The sequence below is a fragment of the Balaenoptera ricei genome, chromosome 1, assembly GCF_028023285.1.
Source record: "Balaenoptera ricei isolate mBalRic1 chromosome 1, mBalRic1.hap2, whole genome shotgun sequence".
In the NCBI taxonomy this organism is placed as follows: domain Eukaryota; kingdom Metazoa; phylum Chordata; class Mammalia; order Artiodactyla; family Balaenopteridae; genus Balaenoptera; species Balaenoptera ricei.
In genome coordinates this window covers 37,146,073-37,170,327 of record NC_082639.1, presented here as the reverse complement: position 1 = coordinate 37,170,327, position 24,255 = coordinate 37,146,073, and the positions used below count along the sequence as shown (strand labels likewise).

At 39.1% G+C, this 24,255-nt stretch overlaps 1 protein-coding gene and 1 non-coding gene across 3 annotated transcripts in view; one reads left to right on the top strand and one right to left on the bottom strand.

The window, feature by feature from the left end:
• EIF2B3 (eukaryotic translation initiation factor 2B subunit gamma) overlaps positions 1–24,255 on the top strand; it is a 153,745-nt gene that overhangs the window by 15,429 nt on the left and 114,061 nt on the right. The gene's annotated exons all lie outside the window — the stretch shown is intronic.
• Positions 2,451–2,557, bottom strand: LOC132354466 (U6 spliceosomal RNA). The gene has a single exon (XR_009499320.1). It is a non-coding gene; the product is annotated as a U6 spliceosomal RNA (small nuclear RNA).

Here is a 24,255-nt window from a genome sequence, read left to right as displayed (position 1 = left end):
CCTTGGTTATTCTAGGTCCTTTGGATTTCCTTTTCCTTAAAATTGCCTTGGTTATTCTAGGTCCTTTGCATTTCCATATAAATTTTAGAATTAGTTTGCCAGTTTTTACAAAAAAGCTTTCTGGGATTTTGATTGGAATTGCATTGAATCTATAGGTCAGTTTGGGGAGAATTGACATCTTAATATTGAATCTTCCAATCCTTGAACATCTATTTATTTAGGTTTTCTGTAATTTCTCTCAGTAATGTTTTTATAATTTTCAGTATAGAGGTTTTGAACATCTTTCAGTAATTTTATTCCTATTTCATTTCAATGTAATGATATTGTAACTAGTATTTTTTATTCTATTTTCTAATTGTTTATTGCTTGTATATAGCCATACAACTGTTTTTTTGTATATTGACCTTGTGCCCTGTGACTTTCTTAAATTGTAGATTCTTCAGGATTTTCTATATACATCATCATGTTGCCTGCAAATAAAAACAGTATTATATCTTCCTTTCTAATCTTAATGCCTTTTATTTCTTTTTATTGTCTTATTGCCCTGGCCAGGGCCTCCAGTGCAATGTATATAGGCATTTCCTTTCACTTTTTGGCCTCCTTTTTGTCTTTCTATGCTTCCACCCAAGTAGGCTTTGGTGCTTCTGATTACAGCGGGGATTTCTAATACCATAATGTTGGGTGTGTTGCTTTCTTTAGTGCAGCTGCTTATTTCTTTAGGGAAGATATGGAGAATTTCACTAGGGTCATGAGAACTCTGTTCTTTCACAGGGATAGACGCCAGGTTTACCAAGAAGCTAAGGGTGTTTAGTGGTCTTCCCAGGAGCTGTTTTAGTTACTGTCTAACAATTTAGTATGGAGGTATAAACTAAACTCTCTGCTCCCTAATCTATAAATCTTAGAAATGTTATTTTTGCCCTAGCCTAGAACTGGAGATCCTGGGAGTTTCATGCAAATAAGTTCCTATAACTCTTAGAGGCTTGAGAAATAATGGGGGCAACTATTAATAAATAGGAGAGGGCATGAGATGAAGGGTAAAGTAACTGCCAAAAGGACATTTTACTCCCAAGTTACTACCTCTTCTTATGGTTTTGATCACTTCTTATTTTAGGGCTTCTCCTTATACCTAGGATCAGAATCCTCATTAAGTCATTCTGCACAGTCTAATTTCTATTCCTCCCTTACCCCTTTGTTTTCACATCATTTACACGGCATCCTTTATATACAGTCCTACCTCTGAGCTTTCTTCTCAAGCTGTGACTTTGGCTAGCAAGTCTCTGCTCTCTTTGCTGTCTCCACTTGGTTTCTCCTATACCAATGGCACCTGAAATCCTGGCTTCACATCAGCTTGTATTCCAACCTGGAATAGAAGGCAGCAGAGCTAACCTGTGGAGGAACATAAATAGACGCCTGAATAAGCCATTAAGAACAAAGTAAAACCTGAGCCAAAATTCAGAACCGTCTGATTGGGATCAACATGAGCTTGTAGGAAGCACAATGGAAGTACGTATAAACAGTTAAAAAAGTGAGACAGCCTTAGGAGGCAGTTTGTTAGTGTTTGCTGAGGGATGACTGGTACCTCCTTAAGGGAGAAAGTTGTACCCACAGGCTGTGCCATGGTTTAAAAGCAGTGCTCCTTTGAGCATTTATTTCTCTTCCCCTGTGCCCACAAAGCAGCTTCCTAAACATTTGGAGACTCTTTTTCAATAAGATTTTAGGTAAGATAAGAATATTCCCTTTGAGAGTTTTGAGTTTATTTGCTTTTGGTTCTTTTATCTTTACCCACTTCCTCCAGATTGAGTTCCCCAAATATTACTGTGAGGTTATCCCATGTGGCTTCTGCTTTGCTCAGAGAAAGACCACAGTAGTATATTAGATTTATTTGGCTTCTTTGTTTAAAATATGTTTTATCATTTTAATTTATCATCTTTGTCATTTGCCTTGTATTTGCTAAATGTATTGCAGTCCTACTTGTATGTGGAAACTTCTGTCATGTGTACTTATAGAATATTGGAGCTGGACATCATATCTGCTATGTTATGTTTTTTCAACATATTTCATTTGGTTTTATTCTTCTGGCACTGTTTTCTACTTCATTTTGCCTTATCTCATCCCACAATTTTGCTGATTTACTGGCTTTTCACTTTTTGTTTCAGCTGCCCAAACCTCTTTCCCTGACTTATCAAGAGAGATTATTGGCTCATTCATTCTCCCAGGCCCTGGGTGAGTGAGCTCCATTCTTATAACTGGTGCTGATAATATAAAAGTTCTTAGATTTTATATTTTCTTCATAATTGTGTTTCATATTTGCTGATGAATGATTCAGTCTTACCTATGTCTGAACTCATTCATTTGGCAAATATTTGTTCAGTCAACTAATAATAATGATTAAAATTGTTATTTATTAAATACCAATTGTGGACCAGTTATTTTTTTAAACTTTTTTTTTTTTTAATATGGAATGCTTCATGAATGTACGTGTCATCCTTGTGCAGGGGCCGTACTAATCTTCTCTGTTTCGTTCCAATTTCAGTATATGTGCTGCCGAAGCAAGCACTTTTTTAAACTTTTTATTATGGAAAATTTCAAACATGTACGAAAGTACATGGAACATTGCCTATGTATCTGTCACCCAGATTCAACAGTTATCAACCCATGGCAAATCTTATTTCATCTGTATTCCCACCCAACTTGCTACCTCTCATGTTCTTTTGAAGGAAATCTCAGACATCATGTTATTTCATCTGTAAATATTTCAGAACATTGGTATATGAGGGCTTTTTAAAAAATAAAAATAAAAGTATAATGCCATTATACCACCTAAAAAACAAATTAATAATTCATTAGTATCATCAAGTATCCAATCAGTATATGAGTTTCTAGTTGCCTCATAAATAGAATTTTTAAATCTTTTTAGTGTGTTTATTAAAATCAGGAAGCAAATAAGGACTACACATTATAATTGATTAAAATATCTCTTTTAATATATAGATTTCCCCTCCATCTCTCTTTTTTTTCCCCCCCTTATAATTTATATGTTGAAGGAACTGGGTATTTTTCTTGTAGAATTTCCCACAGTCTGCATTTTGCTGATTGTGACCCTGTGGTGTCGTCTTTTTTTTTTTTTTTTAATACATTTATTTACTTATTTATTTATTTTTGGCTGCATTGGGTCTTTGTTGCTGCGCGCGGGCTTTCTCTAGCTGCAGCGAGTGGAGGCAGCTCTTCGTTGCGGTGCACGGGCTTCTCATTGCGGTGGCTTCTCTTGTTGCAGAGCACGGGCTCTAGGCGTGCGGGCTTCAGTAGTTGTGGCATGTGGGCTCAGTAGTTGTGGCGCACGGGCTTAGCTGCTCCGAGGCATGTGGGATCTTCCCAGACCAGGGCTCAAACCTGTGTCCCCTGCATTGGCAGGTGGATTCTTAACCACTGCGCCACCAGGGAAGCCCTGTGGTGTCATTTAAAAAGTACTCCTCTCTCTGTATTTTCTATAACTTGGTAGTTGGACCTAGAGGCTAAATTAAATTCCAGTTTGAATTTTTTTGGCAAGATGCTTTTGTAGGTGGTGGTGTCTTCTATCTTGAGGCAAATCATTTTCTGATTGTCTTCTTTTGGTGTTAGCAGCTGTTAATGATCATTACCACCAGTCCCTAGTCCTTGTCTTTCTGGTCATTTGGCTGTCTGAAGCTTATTACTAGTAGATTCCTTAAGAAGTGGTCATGGTATCAGTGCTCAACAGATTATCTGCAGCCTTTGTATTCATAAGCCAATTTATGGGGATATAATATCCTTGACTCATATTTTTTCCTAAATATCTTAAACGAATTCTTTCATTATCTTCTATTGTAAAGTGTTGCTGTCAAAACAGTCCAAGTGAAAATGTGCTTTTCTTCCCCTTATGAGTGAATTGGTCCTTTTGTCTAGGCTCCCAAAGGAGTTTTTATTTTTCTTTAAAATCTTGTGGTTTTACTACATAATATGTCCCGTTGATGTTCTGAATCATATTTTCTAGATATGTAGTATGTCCTTTCCCTGTGAAGTTTCTGCCTTTTTTATTACTTCAGAGAAGTTTTTTAGAATTACAGTTTTAGGCATTCATTCTGTTACATTGCTTTGGTTTTAGTCTTTGGGACTCTTATGTGTATGCTGGCTCTTTGTTGCTTATCTTCTCTTTCTGCTACTTTGCCTCAAATCCTTTTTATCTTAAAAAACAAATTTTTTTTTTAGGATTTTCTTCCTTTTTTACATTCTGTTTCCCTTAAGGCAGCGGTCCCCAATCTTTTTGGCACCAGGGACCAGTTTCGTGGAAGACAGTTTTTCCATGGACCAGGGGTGGGGGTGTGGGGGGTGTGGGGGATGTGGTTTCAGGATGATTCAAGTGCATTACATTTATTGTGCACTTTATTTCTATTATTATTATTCCATTGTGATATACAATGAAATAATTATACAGCTCACCATAATGCAGAATCATGGGAGCCCTGAGCTTGTTTTCACTTGCCACTAACTGATAGGGTTTTTTTTTTCCTTTTCTTTTCCATTATGGTTTATTACAGGATAGTGAATATAATTCCCTGTGCTATACAGTAGGACCTTGTTATTTATCTATTTTTTTAATAGATCTTTATTGGAGTATAGTTGCTTCACAATACTGTGTTAGTTTCTGTTGCACAACAAAGTGAATCAGCCATGTGCATACACATGTCCCCATATCCCCTCCCTCTTGAGCCTCCCTCCCATCCTCCCTATCCCACCCCTCTAGGTCATCACAAAGCACCGAGCTGATCTCCCTGTGCTATGCTGCTGCTTTCCACCAGCCAACTGTTTTACATTCGGTAGTGTATATATGTTGATGCTGCTCTCACTTCGCCCCAGCTTCGCCCTCCCACCCCATGTCCTCAAGTCCATTTTCTATGTCTACCTCTTTATTCCTGCCCTGCAACTAGGTTCAACTGGTAGGGTTTTGATATGAGTCTGCAAGCAGTTGACTTATTATGGTCTCTGGGCAGTCAAACCTCTCTGCTAATGATGATCTGTATTTGCAGCCGCTCCCCAGTGCTCCCTAGCGTTAGCATCACCACTGCAGCTCCACCTCAGATCATCAGGCATTAGATTCTCATAAGGAGCACGCAACCTAGATACCTCGCATGCACAGTTCACAGTAGGGTTTATGCTCCTGTGAGAATCTAATGCCGCTGCTGATCTGACAGGAGGTGGCACTCAGGCAGTAATGCAAGCAATGGGGAGCAGCTATAAATACAGGTGAAGCTTCGCTCGCTCGCTTGCCCGCCTGCTGCTCACCTCCTGCTGTGCAGCCTGGTTCCTAACAGGCCATGGACCAGGACCCCTGCCTTAAGGCATTAAGAGTTGTGTTTTATTCATTCTTGTGTTCTTCCTAGTTTAGCTGTTATTTCTGAAATGATTTTTTAATTTTATTTTTAATTCATTCTTGAGTTCTGTCATTCATTTCTAACTATTCTAATTCAGATTTATGTTGTTCTTTGACATTTTCTCTCATTTTCTTATTTTAGATAATTTTGAAATCTTAGGCTATGAATTTAATCTGTCTTTTGAGCATGTCTTTCTGACGTCTGCTTTTATGGTAGAGATGTTATTCTAACTTTTATTATTATATTTTTCAACAATAACCTTGTATAGGACTTGACTGTAATTCTTTTCTATTACTAATTTTAACCTGAAATTAGTTTTCCTAAATTTTTAGAAGGGAAGGCTGTCAGCATAGCTTTTCTAGCTTCATAGCTCTAGAGCCCCCTCTTTTGAGATCTTTCTCCTCTGCTTCATTATCTTCATTTTATCTGCCTTTTTCTTTCCTTTGCACTGATTATCCCTGTGCTGCCCAGTTTGGATTCTTTTCCCAGTGATTTCTCCTCAGTGCAAGACTTCATGTTGAAAGTGAGTATTGGTGGTTCGTTAATTTCGAGAATTCATAGGGCCAGGACTACACCAGCCCCTTCAGACCTTACTGAGAATAGATAAGGGGACTGTCTTAGGAGAGTTTAATGGAAGAGTTAGTGATTGAACCTTAGTCATTTACTTCAAAGCCCATGCTCTTAACTACCATACTGTGCCATATAGTCTGGGATAAAGGTAAGAATAGAATGTATACTTTATCCTGTAGGGATACTTTGAAGGATCATTAACAGGTTGATATTTTAGAACTATTACTACATGACTGAGGGGAGCTAGAGAGACCCTGGAAGGCTCTTGCAGTAGCCTGGTAAGAAATGAGGAAGGACCAAACCAAGTCAATGGCAGTGGTAATAGAGAGAAGGGAACAAATTGGAGAATATTTAGGAGACCTTTGAGGCTAATTAACTGGATGTGGGAGGAAAAGAAGGAGTGGTCAAGTGTGACTTCCAGGTTTCTAGCAAGAGCAACTGGATGGATGGTGGTGACATTCACAAAGTTAGAGACTGCAGGACAAGGAATAAATTTATAGGGGTAATATGACGAGTAACTACATTTAGCTTACTAAATACACTCTGCCTTTGCAATTCCACCAATTTGGATACTTGTACATCCACCTGGAACATGTTCAGTTCCCTCTATCCATACCTAAATAACTAATTCCTGATCTTCCTTAACCTGGATTTCCCCCCAAAAGCAGAGCCTGAGATAAGGGTATGTGTATGGGTAGTTTATTTTGAGAAGTGATTCTAAGGAACAGGAGTGGGATTTGGAAAGAGTGATATAGGGGAAAAGGGAATGGCAATCTAAGTGTGTGTTATGGACTTGGTTACCACTGTGGACAACTGAAGCTTAGCTCTGGAGACCTTCTCAGGGGCCATGTGGAATGTACCTTAGAGTAGTTGCCCAAGACTTGGAAAAGAGGAGTATTTATTCACTAGCTTCCTTTACCCATTGGTCAAAGGTTGCCCCGTGGGTATAAATTTCCTCACACTTTAAGGTTTGTATGTGTGCCAGAATGGCTGAGTGGGTTCCCACAAGTATCCCACATGGTGGTTGCTGGAAATCTCAGGACAGAAAATGAGAGATGACTGGTGCATGAAGTGAAATGCTGTCAGGTTACATAGCTGATGGCAAGAGAAATGTCTGGAATAAAAAGATGGACCCACAGAATGCGAGATGGGTCACAAGAGATGTCTTACTCATCTTTCAGGATTTGGCTAAAACTTTGATTGCCTCTGAAGCCTTCCTTAGCCTCCAAGTTTAAATTAATTGCCCCATCTAATTGTTCCCTAAGCACCCCTGTGTTTATCCTTATTATATAACTTTTTATATAAAACTGTATTGTAATTCCTGTTAGTTATCTGTTTCCCTCTCTTCCTATCTCTTGATAGGTTGGGATAGAATTAGAGTCCAAGGGAACAATTTTCTTGTTTCAGATGAGAGAAACTGAAGGATAGTAAAGGATTAAACCAGCCACTTTAAATATTAAAGGCCATAAGGATCTAGGTGGTTGGAAATTTACCTTCACTGTAGAATCTACAGTGCCCAGCACAGAATTTGGCACTTATTACTGGTCAAAATTTAAATATTTTTGAATGGATGAATGAATGATGACTGACTGACTGAATGAATGAATGGATTGATGGATAAAAAAATAAGAGTTTGGCTTCAGACCTGTTAAGAATTAGATTCAAGTAGGATATCTAGCAGGTAGTTGATAAACTTATGTAGAGTTCAGGAAGAAGATCTGAGCTAGAGATACAGGTCTAAGAGTCATCAGCTTATAAGTGATAGCTGAAGCTATGGATGTGAACCATCTTTCCCACAAGAATAAGTAGAGTAAATAAAAGACAGAGTCCAGAGGGCCTTAGGAAACACCAATACTTAATAGACAGGTAGAAGAAGAGGACCCTCTGAAAGAGAGACACTCATGATCATGGATGTTTTAAAATAATAGATAAATAATAACTAATACATACATGTGGTTCAAAAATTTTAAAAATATAAAAAGGTTTATGGAGAAATGTTTTCCTTTCTTCCGTATCTACCAGCCATCCAGTTCTCCTTATTAGCCACTGTTATTAGTTTCTTATACTTTGAGGGTGTTTTAGTTTAGGATGGAAGCAACTTGAACATTTTTATAAGAGAGCAAAAGAGACAGTGGAGAAGTACAGAAGAAAGGAGATAAATGATGGATAAGGTTCCCAAGGAGACAAGAAAGAATTAAGGTACAGTTTTGGGCAGGAAGAAGGCTTACATCTTCCACTGAAATGAGAGGACAGGAGGGAAGAAAAGGCTCAAATGCAGATCAGGAAGGAGAGCAGGAATTAAAATAATTCCCTCCTGAGGCCTCTATATTTTTGATGAAGTAGGAGGCAAAGTTGTCTGTTGAGAATGTAGAAAGAGAAGGTGATGGGATTGGGACTTGTGAGTAATGAAGCTTTAGAATTACCACTGGAAAATGGGAGAGAGCTGACCAGAGACACTGAGAAGGAGGTCTAGGCAACATCAGGGGTGTAGCTGATGTTGAAGAATATAAATTTATAGTTACTTCAGTTAGCACAATTGTTGGGGGGATTTCCTTTTTTTTTTTTTTTTTTTTCCCCTTTCACCATTGCTCAGGTGTCTAGGTATGGAGGAGAAGACATGTTTGGATTGATCAAGGATATGGGCAAGGTCAGCATTTGTACCCACTGGAGAGAGGAGAAAACTGAGGCTAGGAAGAATGAGATTTGGCTAAGGACTTAACGGACAAAGCCCTTCCTTCTCTTCTTTCTGGCATGATCTTGGCACAAACTTTCCTCCCAGAGCCAGTCCCTCCAGATTGGATCTGAGTCCTGGGTGAGAGTTTATACATTCATTCCTCTTCTGTGGGATAGCTAGTTTGCTTTCATTTCTTTCACTATGTATAGTGCTACAATGAACATCCTTGCACTGGTTTATTTGTGCTCGTGTTGTGAAGGTAGACACCTGAAGTGATGTGTGGGTTGTAAGTTATGTGCATCTCCAAGTTTACTAGATACTGGCAAATTGTTCTCCAAAGTAGTCATACTAGTCTACATTCCCGCCAGTAGTATAAATGAAGAGTTCTGATTTCTCCCTGTCTTCACTAACAACTGATGTTCTAAGACTTTTACGTTTTCAGTGATATGATGGGTGTGAAATGGTACCTCAGTGTTGGGGTTTTTTTGTTTGTTTGTTTTCATTTTTGTTTTTTGGCCATGATACGTGGCTTGTGGGATCTTACTTCCCCAACCAGGGATTGAACCCAGGCCCCTGGCAGTGAGAGCACCGAGTGCTAATCACTGGACCACCAGGGAATTCCCCTCACTGTTGGTTTAGTTTTGCATTTTCTTGATTACTTGAGAATTTTTTGCTAAGTATATTGGCTCTTTTCCTTTTCAATGAATTTCCTGTTCATATCATTTGCCCACTTTTTGTTTGGGTTGTTTGTCTTTTTCTTGCTAATTTGTAGTATATACTCTCTACGCTCTGTATACTAATCCTTTGCTGATTATATGGGTTGCAGCTTTACCCCCAGTGTTACCCCTCTTTTCTCTTTGTTTATAGTATCTTTTGTCATACAGAAGTCTTAGCTTTTTTTTGTGGTGACCTAGATCAATCTTTTCCTTTATGGCTGGTGCTTTTTGTGTCTTACTTAAAGTATTAAAGATAGACTCCTGCCATCTAAAACTTTACAGTTTTGCTTTTCATATTTGGATTTTTAAATTAGTATTTATAGTTGCATATGATGTGAAATAGATATCTATTTTTATCTTTTTCCCAAATGAAGAGTTGGTTATCCCAGCACAATTTATTGAATAATCTTTTCTTCCCCGATTTATACCAAGCTCCACATATACATGGGACTATTTCTAAGCTTTCTGTTCTGTTCCACCAATCTAGTTGTCTTTTCCTTCACCGATATCCTATTGTTTTAATTACCATAGCTTTATAGAAATTCTGTCTAGTAGGATGACTCCCCTCTACCTCACCTTATTATAATTTTTCTTTAAAGTTGTCTTGGCCACTCTTCACCTTTTTTTTTTTTTTTTTTTAATTTTATTTTATTTATTTATCTGTTCATGGCTGTGTTGGGTCTTCGTTTCTGTGCGAGGGCTTTCTCTAGTTGCGGCGAGCGGGGGCCACTCTTCATCGCAGTGCGCGGGCCTCTCTTGTTGCAGAGCACAGGCTCCAGACGCGCAGGCTCAGCAGTTGTGGCTCACGGGCCCAGCCGCTCCGCGGCATGTGGGCTCTTCCCAGACCAGGGCTCGAACCCGCGTCCCCTGCATTGGCAGGCAGACTCTCAACCACTGCGCCACCAGGGAAGCCCCACTGTTCACCTTTGACATATGAATTTTACTATCAGCCGTGAAAAATCTTATCTTAGTGTTTGATTGGAATTACAGTGATTTTCAGATTAATTTGGGAGAGTTGGCATTTTTTAATACTGGGTCTTTCTATTCCTCGAACATAATATGTCTCTCTTTATTAAGGCTATTTTTGTGTTTTTAAATAAAGTTTAATAATTTCCTATAAAAATGTCTTACACATCTTTTGTTGAATTTATTAGTAGATGCTTTCTAGTGTTGTTATTGCAATGGTACTGTTTTTAAAGGTCCACACATTATATTTGGTTATGTCTTTTTAGTCTCTTTTACTCTAGAACAATCTCCCCTCCACCTCCTTTTTTTTCTTATGCCATTGACTTATCAAATAAAACAAGTATTTGTCCTATAGAGTCTCCCACATCTCGGGTACGTCTGCTTTCTACTGATGTCATTTAACTTATTTTTGATCGGTATTTTGTTTTATTTTTTTATTGAGGTATAATTGACATGCAATATTAGTTTCAGGTATACAGTTATAATGATTTGATATTTGTATATATTGTGAAATGATCACCACAGTAAGTCTAGCTAACATTCATCACCATATGTAGTTACAGAATTTTTTCTCCTTGTGATGAGAACTTTTAAGATCTACTCTCTTAGCAACTTTAAAAAATGTTCAGTACAGTATCATTAACTAGTCACCATGCTGTACATTGCACCTCCATGACTTACTTATTTTATAACTAGAAGTGTGTACCTTTTGACTCCCTTTGCTTATTGCACCTACCTCCCACCCCCTACCTCTGACATCTACTAGTCTGTTCTCTGTATCTGTGAGCTTGGCTTTGTTGTTGTTGTTTTAAGATTCCGTGTATAAGTGAGATCATATAGTGTTTGTCTTTCTCTGTTTGACTTATTTCACTTAGCATAATGCCTTTGAGGTCCATCCATGTTATTGCACATGGCAAGATTTCACTCTTTTTTATGGCTGAATAATATTCTATTCTATTCATATACCACATTTTCTTTATCCATTCATCTGTTAATGGACACAGGTTGTTCCATATCTTGGCAATTGTAAATAATATTGCAGTTGACACTGGCTAACTTGTTTCTCTTTTTCAGTATTTTCTTGTAAACTGGAGTTTGGCTCTAACTGTTGATTAGATTCAGTTTCAAGTTTTTTGGCAGTAATACTTAATATGTATACTTCATATTTCATTATATTCAGATCTGAAATCAGGCATTTCTTTAAAAAACCTTGATTTTGATTATGATGTCAGTCATACCTCAAAAAAGTGGTTAAAAAAAAAAGAGCCCTGGTTTCTTTTTCTGGAACATGATGTTTATGGACTACAATCTGAGCTGTAGGAAAAATAGAAGCTTTTAAATTTTATTGTAATTGATTTTTCAGTTTTTCTTTTATGGTTTGTGATTTCTTTGCCTTGCTTTAGAAATTCTTCCCTATTTTAAGGTCTTAAAGATATTTTCTTATAATCTCATGTAAAAGTTTAGTCTTGCTTCTCACATTTCAGGCTCTAATTCACTTAGAATCTCTCTGTTTATTTCAGTCTTTTTAAGTATATCTCAAAGTTTTGTAATATCCTGCATAAAAATCTTATTTATCTTTTGTTAGATTTGTTCCCAGATTGTGTTTTCATGCTCTTTTTATTAGTATATATACTGTATATGTAAATAATATATATATAACTTAAAGAATCAAATAGTTCTACAAGACTTAGAGTGAAGGACAAGGGTCTCCTGCACTATCATTCCTCATTCCTTATTTTTGCTCTTCAGAAGCAACTGCTTTCAACTCTTCTTTTTTTCCTTCTGATAATGTCCTCAATATTTTTAAGTATCATATTTATACTACTATTTTCTTTAATTTTTATTTTTAAAAATATTTAATTAATTATTATTATTATTATTTTTTGGGGGGCTGTGTTGGATCTTCCTTGCTGTGCACGGGCTTTCTCTAGTTGCGGCTAGTGGGGGCTACTCTTTGTTGCGGTGTGTGGGCTTCTCATTGCGTTGGCTTCTCTCGTAGCGGAACACAGGCTCTAGGCGTGCAGGCTTCAGTAGTTGCAGCATACGGGCTCAGTAGTTGTGGCACGCGGGCTCTGGAGAGCAGGCTTAGTAATTGTGGCGCATGGGCTTAGTTGCTCCACGGCATGTGGGATCTTCCCGGACCAGGGCTCGAACCCATGTCCCCTGCATTGGCAGGCGGATTCTTAACCACTGTGCCACCAGGGAAGTCCTTTTCTTTAATTTTTAGTTAATATCTATTGAATTTCTAGTATGAAAAGTAAGGATTTGACTCATTTAACACTTTGTCTGCCCCTCTCCATGTACATATGCAAGCTCCCCCTTTCCTAATCTCCCAAATATAGTAGCATCATAATTTTTATTAAATCAGTTATGAGGGCTTATTTATAGCTGAGCCTTATAGTGTACGAGTATTGTATTTCCCTTTTAAAAAAATCAACTTTATTGAGTTATAATTTGTATACAATAAAATACACCCATTTTAAATTGTACAGTTTGATTTTTTTTTAATTAATTAATTTATTTATTTATGGCTGTGTTAGGTCTTCGTTTCTGTGCAAGGGCTTTCTTTAGTTGCGGCAAGTGGGGACCACTCTTCATCGCGGTGCGCAGGCCTCTCACTATCGCAGCCTCTCTTGTTGCGGAACACAGGCTCCAGACGCGCAGGCTCAGTAATTGTGGCTCACGGGCTTAGTTGCTCCGCAGCATGTGGGATCTTCCCAGACCAGGGCTCGAGCCCGTGTCTGCATTGGCAGGCGGATTCTTTTATTTATTTATTTATTTATTTATTTATTTATTTATTTTTAGCTGTGTTGGGTCTTCGTTTCTGTGCGAGGGCTTTCTCTAGTTGCGGCGAGCAGGGGCCACTCTTCATCACGGTGCACGGGCCTCTCACTATCGCGGCCTCTCTTGTTGTGGAGCACAGGCTCCAGACATGCAGGCTCCGTAGTTGTGGCTCACGGGCCCAGTTGCTCCACGGCATGTGGGATCTTCCCAGACCAGGGCTCGAACCCGTGTCCCCTGCATTGGCAGGCAGATTCTCAACCACTGCGCCATCAGGGAAGCCCCGGCAGGCGGATTCTTAACCACTGCACCACCAGGGAAGTCCCTATACTGAGTTTTGATAAATGTACTGTGGTGGTATAACTACCACCACAATCAAGATATAGAAGAAAAGTTCTATCAACTCTTCCAAGCTCCTACTTTTTTTAAAAAAATACAATGTTTTGTTTTTCTTAGTTATTAATTGCCTCACTTTTAAAGTTGCTTAGTTTTCTGTTTCTATTGCTCATTCATCCTCAGATCCTTTAAAAGGAACATAAATGTATCAATATGTTTAAACACATCAGGTATTCTGTCAGTCACTTTTTTTTTTCCTTAAAGACAACCCTTCTGGAAGCCATCCATTCTCTCTTCAGATTTCTACTGGTTGCTCTCTAGCCTGCGGCAGATCTGTCATCCTGGGACTTCTCTTCACCATCATTCTGTGAATTCCCTTCTCTCTCCTGTATTGGATGCCCTGGTTCCTAGATCTCACGTTTTCCTCTTTCTTGGTTTACTCCCTCATTTCAAAGGAACCCAGTCCTTATTGGCTTTTTAAAGAGAGCCTAGAAGTTAAATATTTTGAGAACTCGCATGTTTGAAAATGTTTTATTCCATCCTTACTCTTGAATGATAACTTATCTTTGTACAGAATTCTAGGTTAGAAATAATATTCTCTCAGAATTTTTTGTTCCAAGACCAAACAGACAAACGTCTTTGATGACTACCTGTGCTATAGGCAGATTTTTTTTTTTTTTTCTCCAGAGTTTACCCTTTCACTGAGGTCCCATTTATGCAGGGTCTCAGTTCAAACTCCCAGGTTTCATACCAGCTTCAAGCTACATCTTTTGGCCCAATGTAACACTTTAAAACCCTAGTTAGGGCAGCCAAGGTTTCAAATTAGTTTTCATTTCCTTCTTCAGTCCTGGCACTTGGTATTTCCCTATTCTTTCTTGTAAGTTTGAATACATTTGGAGTAATTTTTTGTTATTGTCTTATCCAAAATTCTTAGGTGTTTATAACCATTTTTGGGTTCCTAGTCCACCAGTTTTCCAACACCAGAAGTCTCTGTGCTAAACACTCTATATACATTATTTCATTTAATCTTCCAACTACACTCTGAGGTAGATGCTATCTTTATCCCTCCTTTTTTGTTGTTTGGAAAGATATCCCATGTTTATGGATTAGAAAAATTAATATTGTTAAAATGTCCACACTACCCAAAGCAACGTACAGATTCAATGCCATCTCTGTTAAAGATCCAATGGCATTTTTTACAGAGATAGAAAAAAATATATATATATACACATATTCTTAACATTCTTTTCCATTATGGGTTACTACAAGATATTGAAAAAAACATAAGAAGAAAAAAATGATTCAGGAAAAGTACATTTTAGCTATTAGGGGTCTTTTGTGGTTCCATATGAATTTAAGGATTTTTTTCTATCTCTGTAAAAAAATGCCATTGGATCTTTGACAGAGATGGCATTGAATCTGTACGTGGCTTTAGGGCAACGAGGTTGAATAACTTGCCTAAAGTTCAGGTGGAAAGAAAGACTGTGCATTAGGTGCCAAAGTCTCGGTAAGTGCATTGAGTAATCAAGGGATTAATAGGATCATGTCTGCTAGGTACAGTCAGATGACACTTATCTCAGTGGAAATTGAATTTTTATTCAAGAGTGCAGTAGTGGTGTGGGTTAGGGACATGGTAAAGAGTTAGAAGAGTACTATGCGCCCTCTAGAGGAGTATCAGGAAACACTACTTGGATCTGCTTATGGAAGAGGGAATGCTTCATGAATATCACTTTCTAATTGAGTATTGTGGGAAGAATAGGAATTTGTGATGGTGGGGTGATGAGGAGGGATAGATATTACTTGTGTGAAGGAGGTAGAATAGCTCCAGAAAAAAACATGAAAATGTTGGTAGATTTTGTTGAAGAATTACTACAAAACTGAGATATGGGGGTATTTTTAGCTCCAAATTGTGTGATCTGAAGGCCTCACCCAGTGTTAAGCATATATCTTTAAAACTTATACCCAAGTCTATATTTTTTTTTGAAATATACTAAAGAAGAAAACATGCCAATTAAATAACTTAATTGGTATTCTTTTGTCTTTCTGGGTGGCAGCCTGAATTATATCCATTTAAGGTTAATTTGATCATTTTTTAAAAAGTTGAACAGTAATGGGAGAGAACAGAAAAGCAGATGAAAAATGAAATCGAAAAGCAACAGTGACCTGCTTTGCAGTAACAGCTGATTATTCACACAAGATCTCTATCTGTAGCCAGTTGAGCACTTTTGAGGATAATTAAATTGGCTAAAGCTTTATAAATGAGTACATTTGAGAAATTAGTTAATTTACTTCAGAAGCTTAGCTTCTGTTCTTAGAGACTACTCTAAAGTAGGGAGTTAATTTATTAGCTAAATATGAGGATGTAAATTTTATTTTCCTTGGAACTACCTAGAACGTTTGCTCTGAAGATTGCAAGGGAGATCTTTCATATTTACTGTGCATGTCTGGCCTGGGTTTCTGATCCCCACAGCCACCTTGAAAGGTAGATGGTATTACTCTATTTTGCAGTTGAGAAACCTGATACTCAGAGAGCTTAAATAACCTGCCCCAAATCCCACACCTGGTTAGGTGCTGAGCGAGAGCTAGAACCCAGTCCTGGATTTTGAGATGCATTTATGAATTTCAAATGCCTATGCTTTTTTCACTCAATCATGTTGCCTCCAAAAGACAAGTATCAGTAGTCCTTATAGTCTACTCTAACTCTAGACTCTTGGCTTTAGAACAGGTTTAGTTGGTCTGGTATTTTTCAAAATTATATTTTCCTCTTCTTTTTGGGTCTGTGCGGTTGGTAGTTATTTTTATATATAAAACTCTTTCAAAGTGTGCAATTCAGTGGTTCTTAGTGTATGTAGAACTCTTTATATATATATATATATATATTTTTTTTTTTTTTTTTTTGCATTGGGTCTTCGTTGCTGCGCGTGGGCTTTCTCTAGTTGTGGCGAGCGGGGGCTACTCTTTGTTGCGGTGCACAGGCTTCTCATTGGGGTGGCTTCTCTTGTTGCAGAGCACCGGCTCTAGGCGCCTGGGCTTCAGTAGTTGTGGCACATGGGCTCTAGAGTGCACGATCAGTAGTTGTGGCGCACGGGCTTAGTTGCTCCACAGCATGTGGGATCTTCCCGGACCAGGGCTCAAACCCGTGTCCCCTGCATTGGCAGGCAGATTCCTAACCACTGCCCCACCAGGGAAGCCCTAGAACTCTTAAATAAATATTTTTGTGTAAAACATTTAAAAATTAGCAAATCTCCTAACAAGACTCAAGGAACTATGTTGTATCCTTGTCTTCCAAGAGTACTGCTTTTGCTCGATGATCTCTTTCTCCAAGTGGAGGGAGATCGAGTGTTGTAGGGAGACTTTCTATACTGTCTAGACCATATGAGCAAGAAACCTGTCTCTTCTTGAGCAAGAAGATCTCTATCTCTTGTGCAGGAAGTAAGGATGCAATCTGGGATCAGCACATAAAGCAAAGCTGGCTGACTCCTTGGACACTGAGCCTGACTTACATTAGTTGCTCCTCTGTCTGAAGTAAGTGGCCAATGGTGCCATTTTTGTGCTTTAGAAACAGTGTATTCCTTAGATACACGTTTTGAGAACAGGTTAGTGAAGTATATTTAAGAGGCCTCAGCAGACTAAATCTATAATGGAGTTCTGTAGCCTGTGTTTAAAGCACTTATCTTATATTGCAGGTCTCATGGCTTCTCTTAATTTAGGGATTGTGGAGCTGATAATTTTCTATCAAATCTAGACAGGAATCTTTCTTTGGCGTCAGGCAGACCTCATTTACCCCCTGCCTCAGTTTCACAATGAAGAAAATAGGGATAATGATACCAACACATTAGTTAGAGGTTTAGTTATTTAAGTCCTTTGATGTAGAAAAAAAACTATTGTCACATGTCTTATGAAACAGCTAACATGCTACAACAAAGAACAAACTATGCTGATGAAATCCCCATTGGACAGACAGCTTATTAGAAAGATTGAGCATATGTGCTATTTTTAGGTGTTCAAAAAGCTAGGTGCGAGTTGTTTTCAGTTGAGTGCTTGATGTCTTTATCAAATTACAAATGTCTTGTCATTCTTTCCTGGAACCTTTCATTTTGCCCAAGGATTTGTTTTTGGCAGATTTCTATCTGCTTGAAAAAAATGAGTACAGTTTGGTCAGGGGAAGATCTGAGAACTTGGCCCCAACTTGCTTGAAGACTTTTTTAAGTGGTAACTTTCCTTCTTATGACTGCTTTGGTAGGCTGTGGTTGCCTGGGAGGACCTCAGTATATCCTCGATGATGCCTCCGTTGAGCCTGCTGGTGGCATAGAGAAAACCCCAGGAGTTACGACAGAAAGAAGTTAAAAAGTTAGATGAGGGAAATCTTGAACCTTTTTTTCCATTTCCCATACCCCCTCTGGGAAATCTCGATGGAGCTTTTCTCTTGACTGTACCGATCTAGTATATGTGTCCACAAGCTTGAAATGTTTTCATCTTACCCTTGTTGGAACTCTGGTCTGTGGGATGGGATTTCTACAGCCGTATACCACATTTGGTAGCCAGAAAACTTGCAAGTTTTGTGTGAGCTTGATTCCTTTGAGTCTCTTTCCTTCTGTAGGGAAACTTTCATGGAATGAGGGCTGTAGGGTAGGGGGGAAATGTGAAATGTGATAATAAATGTGATTATGATAGAAAGCCCAGGCTGTCATCACAAACTCTCTTTACCTTTGGGTGACAAGCAGCCCACATAGCTTAGGTTTTTTGAAAAGCTTAGGTTTTTTGAAACTCTTGGTTGGGCCACCTATCCTGCTCTGAATGATAAGGTAACACCATAGCCTGACCAGTGAAATGGACCCATATGTACAATTTGTGGGAAGTCAGTAAGCATTCTGTCATCATGACCAGAGAGTTCATTTGAAGAAGCCTGTAGCTACCCAACCTTTTTTCAGCTCTTACCTTGGGTATCATCTGCTCCAGCAAGCTTTCCCTAGCTTTCTAAGACTGGATTAACACCATTTTTCTGTAATCACACAGAGGATTTAAATTATCTGTTAAATCATCATCTCCCTGCACTAGACTGCGGAATAAGAACCATATCTGGGCCTCTCATAGAGAAGATGTTCAATATTTGTTTGGTTTTGGTTTTTTTTTTAATAAATTTATTTATTTATTTATTTTTGGCTGCATTGGGTCTGCGTTAGGTCTTTGTTGCTGCGCGTGGGCTTTCTCTAGTTCCAGCAGGCGGGGGCTACTCTTCGTTGTGGTGCGTGTGCTTCTCACTGCAGTGGCTTCTCTTGTTGTGGAGTACGGACTCTAGGCACATGGGCGTCAGTAGTTGTGGCTCGCGGGCTCTAGAGTGCAGACTCAGTAGTTGTGGCTCGCAGGCTCAGTAGTTGTGGCGAACGAGCTTAGTTGTTCCGCGGCATGTAGGATCTTGCTGGGCCAGGGATTGAACCCGTGTCCCAGGCATTGGCAGGCAGATTCTTAGCTAGTGCGCCACCAGGGAAGCCCCTCAGTATTTGTTTTTAATGAATGACAGATGGAGGTAAGCTCTTTGTAAACATTTGGAACAAGCTTCTTACTCCTTTCATATAGACACAGATGTTTATGTGAGTCTAAGCGTGAGTGGATGAGATTCAGTGATTGTAGACCAGAGGGATCATAACATTGGCCGTCTGGTGTTCACTTTATCTACATCTGTAAGTTCCCACCAAGCCTTAGGTTTACTGACTTGGCTGGCCCTCTACCCCAAGCAGGTTATCCCAGAGGGAGGATTATTTTCTTTTATTTTATTGAAGAGGTAGGATGGCATAGTGAAAAGAATACAGACTTTCACAAAAACAGGTAGACCTGGATTCTAATTCTTGTTCCGTTACTTACAAGCTATGTCACCTTTGATGATATTACAAGTCCGTTCCAAGTTTGCATTTAATTCATCTATAAAATATTCGTATTTTTCATTTATTCACAAATATGTATTGAGCACCTACTATATGCCAGGTGCTATTCTAGAAATACAGTGGTAAACCAGATAAACAAGATCCCTGCCCTCATGGAGTTACTTTTTAAGGAGAGAGAGAGATATAATAAATAAGGAAACAATAAATAAATAATTTCAGGTGATAACAAGTGCTAAGAAGAAAAATAAAGTCAGGGGACTTCCCTGGTGGTCCAGTGGCTAGGACTCCGCACTCCCAATGCAGGGGGCCCGGGTTTGATCCCTGATCAGGGAACTAGATCCCACATGCCGCAACTAAGAGTTCGCATGCTACAACTGAAGGTCCCGCATGCCGCAACTAAAAGATCCTGCGTGCCGCAACTAAAAAGAACCTGCATGCTGCAACTAAATATCCCACATGCTGCAACTAAAAGATCCCGCACACGACAATGAAGATCCCCCATGCCACAACTAAGACCTGGCACAGCCAAATAAATAAATAAATATTTTTTTAAAAAAAGTCTGATAAGGGGATAAAGAGTGGTGGAGGACACAATAGCCAAGACACGGAAACAACCTAAATGTCCATCAGCAGATGAATGGGTAACTAAGATGTGGTACATATGTACAATGGAATACTACTCAGCCATAAAAAAGAACAAAATAATGCCATTTGCAACAACATGGATGCAACTAGAGATTATCATACTAAGTGAAGTAAGTTGGAAGGAGAAAGACATATACCAAACATATATTTCAAACTTACATGTGGAATCTAATATACGACACAAATGAACCTATCCATGAAACAGAAGCAGACTCACAGACATAGAGAACAGACTTGTGGTTACCAAGGGGGATGGGGGGTGGGGGAGGGATGGACTGGCAATTTGGGGTTAGTAGGTGCAAACTATTACATATAAAATGGATAAACAACAAGGTCCTACTGTATAGCACAGGGAACTATATTCAATATCCTGGGATAAACCATAATGGAAAAGAATATAAACAAGAATGTATATATGTGTACACTCAGTTATGTGTATAACTGAGGCACTTTTCTGTACATCAGAAATTAACACAACATTGTAAATCAATTATACTTCAATTAAAAAAAAAGTGGTGGAGGAAGGAGAGCTCTTTTAGACAGGAGATAATATTTGAGAAGAAACCATAATGACGTAGGGTAGTGAGCCATAAGAAGATCTTTCCTCGCAGAGAGAATAGCAAAGACCCTGAGGTAGGAATAAGTTTAGTATGTTTGAGAAGCAGCAAGACTAGTATGACTGGAGCACAGTAATTAAGTAGTTGAATGGTAGCATATGAGGCCTGAGAGTTGGGTAAGAACCATATCATAAAGGATCTTATAGACTGTAGTAAGAATTTGGAATTTAGATTTTATTCTCTGTTGGGAAACCTTTGGGGGATATTGAGTGACATCATGTGGTTTATGCTTTTAAAAGATTACTTCAGCTGCTTAATGGAAAATAAAACTGTACGGGCATACCTCAGAGGGTTCGGTTCCAGACTACTACAATAAAGTGAATATTTCAGTGAAGTGAATTACATGAAGTTTTTGGTCTCCCAGTACACATAAAAGTTATGTTTACACTATACTGTAGTCTGTTAAACGTGCAATAGTATTATGTCTTAAAAAACAATATACAGGGGCTTCCCTGGTGGCACAGTGGTTAAGAATCTGCCTGCCAATGCAGGGGACACGGGTTCGAGCCCTGGTCCTGGAAGATCCCACATGCTGCAGAGCAACTAAGCCCGTGCACCACAGCTACTGAGCCCATGTGCCACAACTACTGAAGCCTGCACGCCTAGAGCCCGTGCTCCACAACAAGAGAAGCCACTGCAATGAGCAGCCCGTGCACCGCAATGAAGAGTAGCCCCCGCTCGCCGCAACTAGAGAAAGCCTGCATGCAGCAACGAAGACCCAGTGCAGCCAAAAATAAATAAATAAAATAGATACAACATTAAAGAAATAAAAAATGTTTAAAAAAACCCCACAATGTACATACCTTAATTTTAAAAGTACTTTATTGCTAAAAAATGCTAACCATCGTCTGAGCCTTCAGCAAGTCGTAATCTTTGCTGGTGGAGGGTCTTGCCTTGGTGTTGGTGGCTACTGACCAGTCTGAGTGGTAGTTGCTGAAGGGTGGAGTCACTGCAGCAATTTCTTAAAATAAGACAACAGTGAAGTTTGCCGCATTCATTGACTTTTCCTTTCACTAGCAATTTTTCTGTTGCGTGCAGTGCTACTTGACAGCATTTTACCCACAGTAGGACTTCTTTCAAAATTAGAGTCAATCCTCTCAAACTGTGCTGCTACTTTATCAACCAAGTTTATGTAATATTCTGAACCTTTGTTGTCATTTCAACAATCTTCACAGCATCTCCACCAGGAGTAGAGTCCATTTCCAGAAACCATTTTCTTTGCTCATCTGTAAGAAGCAGCTCCTCATCCATTAAAGTTTTATCATGAGGTTGCAGCTATTCAGTCACATCTTCAGGCTCCACTTCTAAATCTAGTTCTCTTGCTATTTCCACTATACCTGCAGTTACTTTCTCCATTGAAGTCTTGAACCCCTCAAAGTCATCCGAGAAGGATGGAATCAGTTTCTTCCAAACTCCTGTTAATATTGATATTTTGACCTCTTCCCATGAATCACAAATGTTCTTAATGGCATCTAGCATAGTGAATCCTTTCCAGGTTTTCAATTTACTTCGCTTAAGTCCATCAGAGGAATCACTGTCTATGGCAGCTATAGCCTTAAGAAATGTATTTCTTAAATAATAAGGTCAAAATGACTCCCTGATCCATGGGCTTCAGAATGAATGTTGTGTTAACAGGCATGAGAACAACATTAATCTCGTACACTTCCATCAGAGCTCTTGGGTGACCAGGTGTATTATCAGTGAGCAGTAATATTCTGAAATGAATTTTTTTTTCTGAGCAGTAGATCTCAACAGTTGGCTTAAAATATTCAGTAAACCATGTTGTAAACAGATGTGCTGTCATCCAGGCTTTGTTGTTCCATTTGTAGAGCACAGGCAGAGTAGATTTAACATAATTCTTAAGGGCCCTAGGATTTCTGGAATGGTAGATGAGCATTGGCTTCAACTTAAAGCTGCATTAGCCCCTAACAAGAGTGTCAGCCTGTCCTTTGAAGCTTTGAAGCCAGACATTGACTTCTCCACTCTAGCTATGAACGTCCTAGATGGCATCTTCTTCCAATATAAGGCTATTTCACCTACATTGAAAATCTGTTTTTTAGTGTAGCCACCTTCACTACTTATCTTAGCTAGATCTTCTGGATAACTTGCTGCTTCACCTTGCACTTTGGTGTTATGGAGATGGCTTCTTTCCTTAGACCCCATGAATGAACCTCTGTTAGCTTCAAACATTTCTTCTGCAGCATCCTCCCGTCTCTCAGCCTTCATAGAATTGAAGAGAGTAAGGGCCTTGCTCTGGCTTAAGGGAACGTTGTGGCTGGTTGATCTTCTATCCAGATCACTAAAACTTTCTCCGTATCAGCAGTAAGGCTGTTACACTTTCTTATTCATGTGTTCACTGGAGTAGTACTTTTAATTTCCTTTAAGAACTTTTCCTTTGCATTCACAAGTTGGCTGTGGCACAAGAGTCCAGCTTTTGGTCTGTCTCACTTCTCGACATGCCTTCCTCACTAAGCTTAATCATTTCTAGCTTTTGATTTCAAGTGAGAAACATGCGACTCTGCCTTTCATTTGAACACTTAGAGGCCATTGTAGGATTATTAATTAATTGACCTAATTTCAATATTGTTGTGTCTTAGGGAAGTCCGAGGTAGGGGAGGGCGACCAGTTGGTAAAGCAGTCAGAAGACACACAGCATTTATCTGTTGTTTGCAGTCTTAATGGGTGCAGTTCATGGCACCCCCAAAAAATTACAAAAGTAACATCAAAGATTACTGATCACTGATCACCATAACAAATATAATAATAATGAAAAAGTCAGGGCTGGAGATACAAACCTGGGGATCATCAACAAATTAAATGATATTTAGAGCCAATGTCGGGACTTCCCTGGTGGCGTAGTGGTTAAGAATCCACCTGCCAATGCAGGGGACATGGGTTCGAGCCCTGGTCCGGGAAGATCCCACATGCCATGGAACAATGAAGCCTGTGCGCCACAACTACTGAGCCTGTGCTCTGGAGCCCGTGAGCCACAACTACTGAGCCCACGTGCCACAACTACTGAAGCCCGCGTGCCTAGAGTCCGTGCTCTACAACAAGAGAGGACACCACAGTGAGAAGCCTGTGCATCGCAACAAAGAGTAGCCCCTGCTCATCGCAACTAGAGAAAGCCCATGCACAGCAACAAAGACCCAATGAAGCCAAAAATAAATAAATAAAAATTAATTAATTAATTAATTAAAAAAAATTAAATAAAGCCAATGTGAAATCATCTAAGGAGTGTGTGTAGCAGAAGAAGAGAAGAGGGCCTAAGTCTGAGCCCAGTATTTAGATATCACGAAGCAGAGGTGGAACAAACAAAAGCGATTAGGAAAGTATGGCCACTGAAGTAGACAGAAAAATCAGGAAATTAAGATGTCATGGAAGCTGAGTGAGGAAAGTGAATCAAGGAGGGAGTGATCAGTTGTGCCAAATACTACTGAGAAGCTGAGTAAAATGAGAACTAAGAATTTGGCAAGATGGGTGCATTCATGACTTACACCCTTGCTGGAGTGGTAGGGACAGAAGCCTGATTAGAGAGGAGGGGAGGAGGAAGAGGAAATGGAGACAGTGAGACAGCTGTTTCGAGAAATTTTGATATGAGGTGAGAAGAAAATTAGGACAGAATGAAATATTTCATACCTACAAAAGAATATGTGTGATAGAAATACTCCCTTGCTTAGC